The sequence below is a fragment of the Petaurus breviceps genome, unplaced genomic scaffold (assembly GCF_028583685.1).
Source record: "Petaurus breviceps papuanus isolate PSGF00001 unplaced genomic scaffold, PetGlider_PUasm1.0 140, whole genome shotgun sequence".
Taxonomy (NCBI): domain Eukaryota; kingdom Metazoa; phylum Chordata; class Mammalia; order Diprotodontia; family Petauridae; genus Petaurus; species Petaurus breviceps.
The window spans coordinates 14,273,845-14,285,381 of NW_027185698.1; the positions used below are offsets into that span (position 1 = coordinate 14,273,845).

Here is an 11,537-nt window from a genome sequence, read left to right on the forward strand (position 1 = left end):
GTGTGGGTGGAAAGTGTCTGAGACTGGAACCGAACTCAGGTCCTCCCGACTCCAGGGCCAGCACTTTACTTACTGCGCCACCTAGACACCCCCAGGACAAGTTTCTCAAAGGAAAAAACTTTAAGATAAAAGAACTTCCCAGGTCTACTTAAGCTCCTGTGTTTATCATACCAGCTATCACAGCAGAGACGATAGATGCAAGTGTTCATAAACAGGTCCCCTCTTTAGAGTATACCAGCTTTCTACGGGAAGCTAAACTCTTCAGTGCAGGCAGCAAGAAGTCAGTTAGAAGTGTTAGCTGAAGTTTTGGGCCTGCAATGCCAGCCTCAGTAGCCTAGGTTATCTCGTTCTGCTTTCAAGGCTACCCAATAGACTTGTCTTATCTGTGCATCTAGTTAGTACAGAGGAACAAACAGGGTACTTTGAAGGAATGTTACTCAATAGAGAACATTGATGAGATAACTCTACCCGGAGCAAATATTTCCAGTCCCACTCAGAATATATACAACACCCCTCTCTTTAATCAGAGAAGCCAAGAGTACCTAGGACATGACCACTGCCAAGAATGCATCAGAGAGCATCACTCTGCAGGGCATTAGTAAATAACCCAGTTGGCTGAGAAGCAAGTTCAGGAGCCAGCTGCTAAAAGACAATGACCCTATTGAAGGGAGTCTGCTGCTAGTCCATGGTAGCCTTTGCTCTCCCTAGCTGATCAATAGCATTCTGAGTTTCAAGAGAATCCCTAGCCAACAGAGTACACCTCCCAGACAGCCAATTCATCATGCATCACATGATGACAAAAATGATTGAAAGTGGCCATCTATATAACAGTGACATGACTCTGAAAATTTAACTATTTAGTTGTGCTGATTATTTAATATCATACTGACCCCTCCCCACAGGACACCCAATCCCAAAGTTACTTGGGTAATTAAATAGAGGATTTTAATCACTCCTTTAAAAAATATATCAAATGGTTGTACATATAATGGATATTGTTGAGTAGATTCCTCCATGGGGTAGCAATTTGGACTAAATGATCTCTCTTTCTAATTCTAGTTTTCTTGGATCATATGAAGGAATTAACTGAACTGTAACTAGAAGTTTTGGTGTCTGGAGATAGTTGCACAAAGCATGCCTGGGACAAGCATTATGAAATACACTGCCAAATCTACCTTATAAGATAAATTCATTTAAAAGAGACAGAAGAACTTTGAAACAAATCTGTGATGGGGGATAGGGAGGATACCCCCAGGATATCATGAGGCTGATGCTGTAGAGACCAATGCCATGAGGAGTGGGGTGAGATCTGGGTAGGTAGAGCTAAAGAGGTCACCTGAGATGTAGATACCAGGAAAGCAAAGCAAATCATCTTGTAGTTTCCTATTTTACTCTTGCTAAATAAGTACTAAGCTCAGTTGTTTCTATGCTGTTGAAAAAGTTTAAGCTCTATTAGTGTTCCCTATATTTTGATGCTATAAAAAAGCTCCAATCAATCAATCTTAATTATTTCTCAGAATACTGCATAGGCACTACAAATATTACTGGATTGTCCTGAAGGTAAAAATAAGGCAGTTCTGCCAAGCTTAATCTCATAATTTTAATCAACTCTGTAGGTTCAAGTCTGGAACTTCTAAGTAGTACAATAGATAGTGCTGGGCCCTAAGATAGGAAGACTCAACTTCCTGAGTTCAAATCTGGCCTCAGATGCTAACTAGTTGCATAGCCCTAGGAAAGTCACTTAAACCTTATTTGCATCAGTTTCCTCAGAAAATGGCAAACCACTCCAGTATTTTTGCCAAGAAAACCCCAGATGAGGTCACAAAGTGTCAGACAGACTGAAAATGACTCAAGAACAACAACAAAATAAACTCAAGCCAACAAATTAAAAAAACAAGCATTCCTTTAATACTTACTAAGTGCCAGGAACTGTGCTAAGCACAAGAAATACAAATATATGCAGAAAAAAAGTAGTCCCTGCCCTCAAGGAGTTTATAATCTAATGAGTGAAGGTTAGGCATAAAAGGAAACTGGAAGTGGGGTGGGGATGATGAGGTTTGAGAGATTAAGGGACCCCTCAAGGACTGAAATACAGGAAAGGTTCCTCCAGAATGAATTCATTAGATTCAATTAAATTCAATTAAATAATCAAGCATACTTTAAGTCAAGGTGTCAAAGGTTTATTGTAACACCAATATGGTGAGAAGAGCTTCTTAAGGAACTTGCAACTTAATAGGAATGATGCTAAAGCTTATATAGGAAAAGTAGTGGATTATCTGGCAGACATGCTAATTAGGTGCTAAAATATAACCTTAGTCACAGGTGTCATTCACTACTGGAAACCAGGGGAAGGGGTTTCTCAGGGGTGTATTTTTGGTCTGTTATGTATGTAGCAAGATAGCTTTGAGAGTCTATAGCTTGGCCTCTGGATTGTATACGATAACTGTGGGAATCAATACATGATAATTCTGCAGTTACAAGATAGTCCTGTTTTTACAAGAAAATTTCTTCAGAGGTCAGCTTGTTCTTGTAACAAGGAAAGATAGTTTGTCGTACTGGGGCCCACTCGTGAGTAATTGCTAGGCATAGTGTCCTTGGGCTGGGGAGAAAACTGTCAGAGACAATGTTTTGAAATTAGGGAGAAATGTGATCTTAAAATTGGGGTCCAAGCACAAGCACCCCATCAGGGATAGCAGGTAGCTACATGTGTACATGGTAGAAAACGTTCAGAGAGTCACAAATGGAGCCTGTAAAGTCACTAAGTGGTATAGAATAGAGAAGACTGCCCAGGACAGTGACTTGGTAGACACCTATTATTAGTGGTATGTTTTGGGTGAAGAATAAGCAAGAGACAGGGAAATCAGACTAATTACCTATGTTTGCCAGAGTCTGGGTCTCATCACATGAGATAAAGTTTGTGTTATGATAAGTGTAGTATGTGTAGGCCTAATTCTCAAACTGATCAAGTAAGTGGGATACAGGTGATGACAGAAGCTGGTGGGTGGTAGAAGAATGGTAATGGCAGTCACAAATACACATGAAAATTTTCTTTAGTATTTTTGGTAGCCAGTAGACATGGCCTATATCAGCCCCACGAATTTTTGAAATTTCTGTTCAAGGATAGCAACTTTTTTTTTTCTTTTTGGAGGGGGGAAGGCAGGGCAATTGGGGTCAAGTGACTTGCCCAAGGTTACACAGTAAGTATTAAGTGTCTGAGGCCAGACTTGAACTCAGGTCCTCCTGACCCCAGGGCTCTATTCACTGCACCATCTAGCCACCCGGATAGCAATTTTTTAAAAGTTAAAATTACACTTGCCACATTTCCATTAAGTGGTTTATCATTCTGCTCAGCACCTACTTTTTGCAGTTAGCACCAAAAATACCTTCAAGGATCAATCATCAGATTTGCATCTTTTCTTTTTTCAGATTGTAAAAACTGGAGCCAGCTACTTAGAGTAACGTTGAAATGGCAAACATGGATATCTAAGCAAAATGAAGAGTTGCAGTCCTATTGAACATGCATGCAGATAGGACAAAAAGCATTTGGAACTTCATGGTGTTTTGCCGGCCAATAATATTTCAACAACCTTTCTCTCCCTTACAAGCATCATAGTAGATGAGAAGAGCATAGTTTGAGAAAAGAAAGTGACCTTAGAGATAATCTAATTCTACCCTATCATTTCGCTAATGAGAAAACAGAGGCCCAAAGAGCGTAAGTGACTTGCCCAAGGTTGTAAGGGTAATAAATGATAGTCCTGTATGGATCTAATATTAAGAAACATCTGCTGCCTGACATTGTATAGCCAGGGATTTTGGTTTCATTTCTTGTTCTAAATTAAATTCGCTGCTATTTTGGATTTATGTATGGGTATGACAAGGTAATGGATAAAATGAACTACCATGTACTTGCTCTTTTTTTATCATGCTTCTAAATTTCCTTTTCTGTGAGCATCACAAACATTTCACATAAAATATAACCTGCTAATAAAAGAACAAAAATCAGTCCAGTGTTTAATACTATTATCAGTACTAGTATTAAAATAAATGGTGAGCACTTCCGTTTTGAATGACTTCCCTTGGCTCACTTAGCACAACTGTTGACAAATATTGTGGATGTGATGGATACTAGCTGAAGCTTCTCCCTGCATAAGTATCTAAAAGACCTTGATATCAATCTTCTTTATTGTGTCATTTTCTCTGGTGAAGGGTAGACAAGAGCTTTGAGGAATTCAGCTGCTGCCTCCAACTTATCAGTTCACCTAATAGAAAACCAACTGAAAAGTTCAACAACTGTTGTTCAGGGAGGTTTGGCAGGGTATCTAGAGCCCCTCGAGTCATGCTGTGAGCTCTCCAATAGATGACTAATCACTGCTGGCAAGAATAATGGTACAAGAATAAAGAGCAAAAGAGTTTGGCTTTGTGAAAAATTAATTTGGCCGGAAGCTTTGAAAATAGAACATTTATTCTCTAGGTGTATTATTTTGTATCCACCAAGAAAAAGTCATTTATTTTATCTACCCACCCTGTCCCACCCCACCCCCCCTTTTCTCTTATTAAAGTTCCTTTTCTATACTCAATCATAATGGAGCTGAAATGCTTCCCATGAAGTCCCATCGGAATTTCTGTTCCATGCTTCTCACAGTGTAAGTAAATAACTTAAGGGAAAGCTCATGGTAACACTGTCCACACAGTTTAACTTCAAAGCATGTGATAGGAACCCAAAACTCTGGGTCTCTGATTAGGTCATTTACTCAAATTCAACAACTGATTAAGCTGAGAAATGTCTTGATCACCAAAAGCATTCCGAAATGCATTTGGAATTGCAGGTTGCCCATTTGAAAGCATTAAATCATTTTAAGTGTTCACCCCAAACACCTTCTGATTTACACTTCATTAGGGTTTCCACTTTTGCATGGCAACTTCCCTAATAAGTTTTGTTTCACCAAGTCTGAATTAGGGAGTTTCTTCACAGGTTGACAATCATTACAAAAAAACAAATGAATCAATGCTGAGTCAATATATTTTTTCTCCTCTCCCTAATATGTTAATATCTTTTCACTATGCAAAAAGAGCCTGATGAATAAATTACAAGACAATTTTCAGACTGTATATTGATCTCCATGTGACATAAAATAGGTATGTGATAGGAGTCTGATTAAGGACAAGAGTTTCAGGCATGAATCTTTAAATAAAAATAAAAAGTCGCCACCTGAGAACTAAATAAATTTGTGTACATTTGTTCTAATATCCCAAAATGTGGTCTTATCTTCTGTTAGTAAGTCTAGGTTTAAGCATCATTAATGGAGTGAGCACAAAGTACTTAAAAGCCTTGGTCATCTCACTGACACACTGCCATTGAGCATGAGAAATGGATATGTCCAAGACCCAGAATTTATCATTCTGTTGCATGTCCTATTTCAGAAAGACACTAAAACAGCCATTTTGCTAATGTTTGCAGACTCATTACACATGTGCTGCCTTGTGGCAGTCCTCTGGAGCCTTTTATATCCTCAGAATAAGCGTATATTTGGAGCTGCTCTGGGTAGACAGCCACCAAAATGTCATACTCAGAGACAAGGTGGCTGCATTTCTCTTACTGGTCATGAAACGGCAAGGCAGTGGGGTGGGGTGGTGTATGAAGGATGAGTTGGATAAGAAAAGGAAGCTTCCACATAAAAATAATCTTTGCTATCTGTTGCATTAAAAAAATCAACAACAACAACAAAAATATTTTCGGTTAAGTAGCCATATAAAAAAGAAGTCAAGTATTTTTTTTTTCCATTTTACTGTCTTTCCCCCCTGGTTGTATCACATCACTCCAGTGTGACTTTCTACAGACCTCAAAGGAATGCTTTTCCTAAAGAAATAAATTCCTTTTGGAGGGCTACAATTCACTGGTTAATATGTCAATGAGAGCTGAGAGCCCAGCTTTGTCAAGGAAACAAATTGTAAATAATGAATGGCATAACAAAAAGCAGGAGGCCTTCTCAAAAGGCTCAAAGCAATAAACTGAAACACTTTGGAGGCAAACACATTTAGACTAGATCCATAGCATTTCAGCGCTGGCACCTATGAGATCATCTGTTTTAAACCACATTACCCGCTCCTCGCTCTTATTTCAAAGAAGAAGAAACTGAGAACTGGGGAAGGTGTGGGGGAAGTGGAAATGGGAGAGAGATCTAACTTGCCCTAGCTAATTCACCAAAGCAGGGACTACAAGTTAAGTGTTCTTACCCCAGGGCCAATCTCTCTACCACAGTGGGTTGAAATCCGAGGTGTGTTGGAACCAGTTGGAATTCTAAAGTCTGGTTGTTAAATTTTCCGAGCTAGCATTTATACCTCAGAATCAGTAAATACTGCACATCATGGCTTGATTCATTGTTTTATCAGTTGTCTAGACTTAATAAAGTTATGGATAAAATGTTAATAATGCAGATTAAAGTTGCAAGCATGTCATGCTTATACTTTTTTTTTGAGATCCAGTTGTTAAACATTTACCAGTATTCCCCTGACAGAAATCCTAAAGTTCTCCATGACTGAAGGATGTGCTACCAAATCTGAGCCCATTCAGAATAATGAACTCTCCATGAAATAATAATAACCAGAGCTCTACATTCTAACTTATCAGGAAGGAGGCTTCATTACAACTGACAATTTTTCTTAAGTGACTGGGAGTATAACATTATTGAGGGAACCATTTGCTTCTGATCATTTTCTTTTGGATCATTAGCATATCAAGAGTGCATAGGGAGTATGGATCATTTATTTAAATCTAGGTTCACTAGTTATTGATTTTGCACTGATATACTTGGCAATAATTTTGGGTTATATGTAATGTTGTGCCTGGTTTTCCCCACAACTCCTCCTCCCCCAAGGAAGTGAGAAGACTGCCAAGTTAGCTCTGCCCTCCCCCACTGGGTCTCTGCCTTTTCCCCAGTCAGCTCACCTGCATAGAAGTGGGTGAGCTTCTGGGGGAGTTTCAAGGTGTGTAATGACCAATCCCTGCTTAAGTAAGGCCCCCTTTATAAGCTAAGGTTCTGCCCCAGATCAGGGCTGTTGCCAGCTGCTACTGCTATTGCTGTACATGTAAGACATGGGTGGTGCCGGCTCAGCCCTCCATGTGGCCTGATCAGCCACATGGCCTTTTTAATAAAGGGCCCATTCTAAAATTATTACTTGGGTCTTTCAGCATTAATCAAGATACAGTACTACATTTGGAGCCCCCAGCGAGATTTGACAGCATTCTGTGTTGCTGTCTAAGACCCAAGATCCTCGGTCAGCATCAGGGAATGGAGGCCCCTCAGCTTTGACTTCCTTGAGCAGCAGGCATCTGAAATTTTCTCAGAGCTCAGAACTCAAGGCTGAGAAAGTCCAGACCATCCCCTGACATCGATCAGATCACATTTCTGCTCTTTGGACCCAGATCTCTGTGTCAGCCTCTGGAGGTGAGTAGTTATCTGTCTGTTGTTTGTGTGCTTGCCTTTCTGTTTGTAACTAACAACTTCAGTGGTCAAAAACTGGCCAAGGAAACTGTTGGACTTCCAACTCTCTCCTTATCTCCCCGTTGGAGAAAGAGAGAAAAGGTGAGGGGTGGGAAGGAAGCAGCCCTGGCCACTGCGTCGGGGAGCCAGTGAGATTTTGCCTAATAGGAAGAGCTCTGCCTCCTGATTTCTACAGTCTCCTCATTTGACCTTTTGTGTATCCACAACCTCCAGTTTGGGGGTGAGTAAGAATCTGTTCTGGTTCTGTTCTGGAGGGTGGAGGGCTAGACGTAGCTATTTGTGCAGGGGGCATCTTCTCCCTGGCGAAGCCTTGGGATGCCAAAGCCTCTCCACCATCAGTATTCTGGTTAATGTTTGTATGTTTTTTGTGTGTCCTGCCCTTGCTTCAGCTCATTTGCTTCCTGTTCAGTATCTTCGGGGGCAAAGCAAGCAGCTAGGGACTATTGTCTGTACTCCTGAAGTTTTGTCTTGAGCTCATTTGCTTAAAGCCTCCCCGTTTTTATTCTGCAAAGTAGTTATTTGAGTGGCTATAGGAGGAGCACCTCCAAGGGAGCTTTTCTGATTTCCACCGGGAAGACAAATTTGTTTATAAGACTATACTGTTTGTCTGCCTTTTCATCCTAGAACATGGCAGGTTGCAGCCAGTACATCAAAAATTCCCCTGGGTTGCATACTAAGCCATTTTAGAGCAGCCTATCAGGATGGGGCAGATTAATGGGGTCCCCTTGAAGAAGAGGACACTCAATTCTTATTGCATGAATGAGTGGCCCACCTTTGGGATGAGCTGTTCCCCTCAGGGACGTTTCAACAGCAAAGTATCCAATCAGTGTGGCAGGTGGTCACAGGGAATCCAGGACATCCAGATCAGTTCCCTTATATTGATGTCTGGCTAGATCTCGTCACCTATTCTCCTCCCTGGTTTAGGAACTGCTCTTTCCAAAGGGTACCTGAGTGGGCACTACACCATGTGGTACACACACCCCTCTTGCAAGGGACCAATGTGCATACTGTAAAGAGTTAGGCCATTGGAAAAATGAATGACCCTGTGACAGAGACTCTCCAGAGTTTTCCAAAAACTCAAAAGTGGGGAGGGCAAAACTTTTACTGTGCTGGTCCTTTCCCTCCTCAGCGAGCATTGGAAAGGTGGGGAGGTGGACTTCTCTTCGGGAATCCCTCCCCTCTGATCAAAGAAGCAGTCAGGCTAGATCTCCTGCCTGACCAATTAAAGCCAATTAAGTATGGCGTTTTGAGATTGGCGGATTCAAAGCTCACTTTCAAAAGGTCCACCAAAATTCTACCTGTTGTAATAATTTGAATTTTTTAATTTGGGAAATTTATAATTTCTTTACAAAATATCTTCACAAATTTTGAGAATTAATCATTAAGAAATTGGAAATAGGATATTGAGATTGCTTGAAGAAAAAACAGAAGTTTTTTTAGGATATTAGGATTGCTTAAAGAAAGAAGTTTTTTGCTATCTCAGCTTGACTTCTTCCTTGAATTTGTAAAAGGAAAATTAATAGCCTTTGTGAAACACTTGATTGCAAAATACAATGACTGGCATATGTTGGTATCTCTCTAACTTTGAATCCATGCCAGAATTGATAAAGTCAATTATTGTGTGAGTCATTTGATATTTATTGTTATTTTGTTGCCATCTTTCTGAGAGTGTATTGTGTTTCTAAAAGTCTATTTAGCTAAGGGAACTTAAACATTTTTGAAATAGGAAGTAGGAATAGTATTACAGCTATTAAAAAAAATCTGAATTTCGTATTGCATGTGTATTGGGTTTTTATGTTATAGAATTTGTTAATTTTAACCTATGTTTGGGTAACAAACAGGCAATAATAATGTTGATATTTCATTTAAAATTTTGGCTAAATTATGTAATTTGGAAAAATTATGAACTCATGTTAAAAATAATTTTCTTATTACTATTCTGAAGTTGTTGAGTCATCTAAGGATATATATATATATATATATATATATATGTTAACTTGGATGTATGTGAATATACAATGTCTTAGGAAATTTATATTAGGAGCATTTTAACACCAAATTAGTTTTAGGAAATTCCCATATTTGAAAGTTTATTTTATAACTATTATGTTTGTCAACCTTAAGTGAAACCTTTCTTAGGTGTGAGGTTTGTGTCAATGGCTATGTGCAAAGCAATTTGGAAATTACTAAATTAAGATCACCAGATTGGTAATTACTTGATTTTGGTTTGAAGTTTAAATTTAGGTACATCATAATTGTTTCTGATATTGTTACTGGAAAACATTGGTGTTATGAATGTTAGAAGCAGTTTCTTATACTCTAAATGCTGTTAAATTAAGAATTATACTGTCACGACGACAACAATGCTGGCAAGAGCGGTGGTAAGAGCAGCGGGTTGAGCTAGGGCCAGAGCGGTGTCCGCCGAGAACCGGGCCACCCCACGGACACCAGGCCCAGACATGGTGCTGATCAAGGAGTATCAAGTTATCCTGCTAGTGTCTGTAGATGAGTACCAGGTAAGGCCAGTAAGAATGAAACTGGTGGTGGTGAAGGTGTGGAGGTCCTGGTGAATGAGCCCTATGAGAAGGATGGAGAGAGAGGCCAGTATACCCACAAGATCTACCAATAACAGAGCAAAGTGCAGACATTTATTCAAATGCTGGCCCCAGAGGGAGGCCTGAATATCCATGAAAAAGCATGGAATGCCTACCCCTGCTGTAGAACAGTTATTATAAATGAATCTATGAAAGATGACTTCCTGATTAAAATTGAAACCTGGCACTAACCTGACCTTGGAACACTGGAAAATGTGCACAAACTAGAGCCAGATGTATGGAAACACTTGGAAACAGTTTTCATAGATGTTGCAGATAGGAGCCAGGTGCTTAGCAAGGATTACAAGCAAGAAGAAGATCCAGCAAAATTTAAATCAGTCAAGATGGGAAGGGGACCACTGGGTCCCAATTGGAAGAAAGAATTGGCAAATCAGAAAGACCTGCCGTACATGTGCGCCTACAAACTGGTAATGGTCAAGTTCAAGTGGTGGGGCCTTCAGAACAAAGTTGAAAACTTTATACAGAAGCAAGAGAAGCATCTGTTTACAAACTTCCATCAGCAGCTGTTCTGTTGGCTTGATAAGTGGGTTGAGCTGACTATGGATGACATTCACAGGATGGAGGATGAGACCAAGAGAGAGCTGGATGAGCTGAGAGAAAAAGATCCTGTGAAAGGAATGACATCCGATGACTAATGCCATCCCTTCCCCTCAGCACTTTTTGCAAGACAGTGGTCAGCAGGAAGGTCCAGCAGTTCCACCCTCCTGAGTGACAGGCCATCTTCTGACCCAGCCTTTCTGTGCCCATTCGACAGGCGATTTCCAGTCCCTTGTAGCTAACTCTAGATGCCCTTTAATATTGTGAACAAATAGACCATCTAGTATTATTAAGCACATGTGTGCTGGAGCTGCTGCCTCTGAGATGTGTGTCATGTAGGTCGATGGATGGACAGCTCCTTTCTCCTCTATCCATTGTGTTCTAACTCATTTCCATGTGGCCCCCATTTCCAAGTGACATTTTTAGCTGAAATAGCTGTCTTTTGTGATGTGATTTAAATGATTTAAGTTTGTCTGTTTTAAACCTGGGATAAACTGAGGCCTCTCATGTCCTGGCCAGACCCTCATGATTTGGAGTGCTAACCTGGGGAGAAAGAAGCTGTCGGTAGATTGATGGACTTTTCTCCTCCCTCTCCCCCTGCCCCTGCCCCCCACCCCACCTTTGGTTCCTGGAACGGCAGTGCAGCTTCAAGACTCTTAACATTTGCTTCTGGCATCTCAATATTCTGGTGCTTTGTACCAAGGGTAGCCGAGGCTTAGCCACTCAGATTTGAAGAATAAAAACAAGCCCAGCCCAAAGGCACCAATACTTGGGAAAAAAGAAAAAAAAAGAATTATACTGTCAGAGGAACAAGAAAATGATAGTGGATGAAGTACTCTGACCATGTCAGAGTATCATTTATGATATTGTTGATGATCATATG

The 11,537-nt window shown here is 40.3% G+C and overlaps 1 pseudogene; it reads left to right on the forward strand.

Moving 5' to 3' along the window:
* Window positions 1-9,961: 9,961 nt before the first annotated feature.
* Window positions 9,962-11,179, forward strand: LOC138150344 (phosphatidylinositol transfer protein alpha isoform pseudogene; annotated as a pseudogene).
* Window positions 11,180-11,537: the final 358 nt, after the last annotated feature.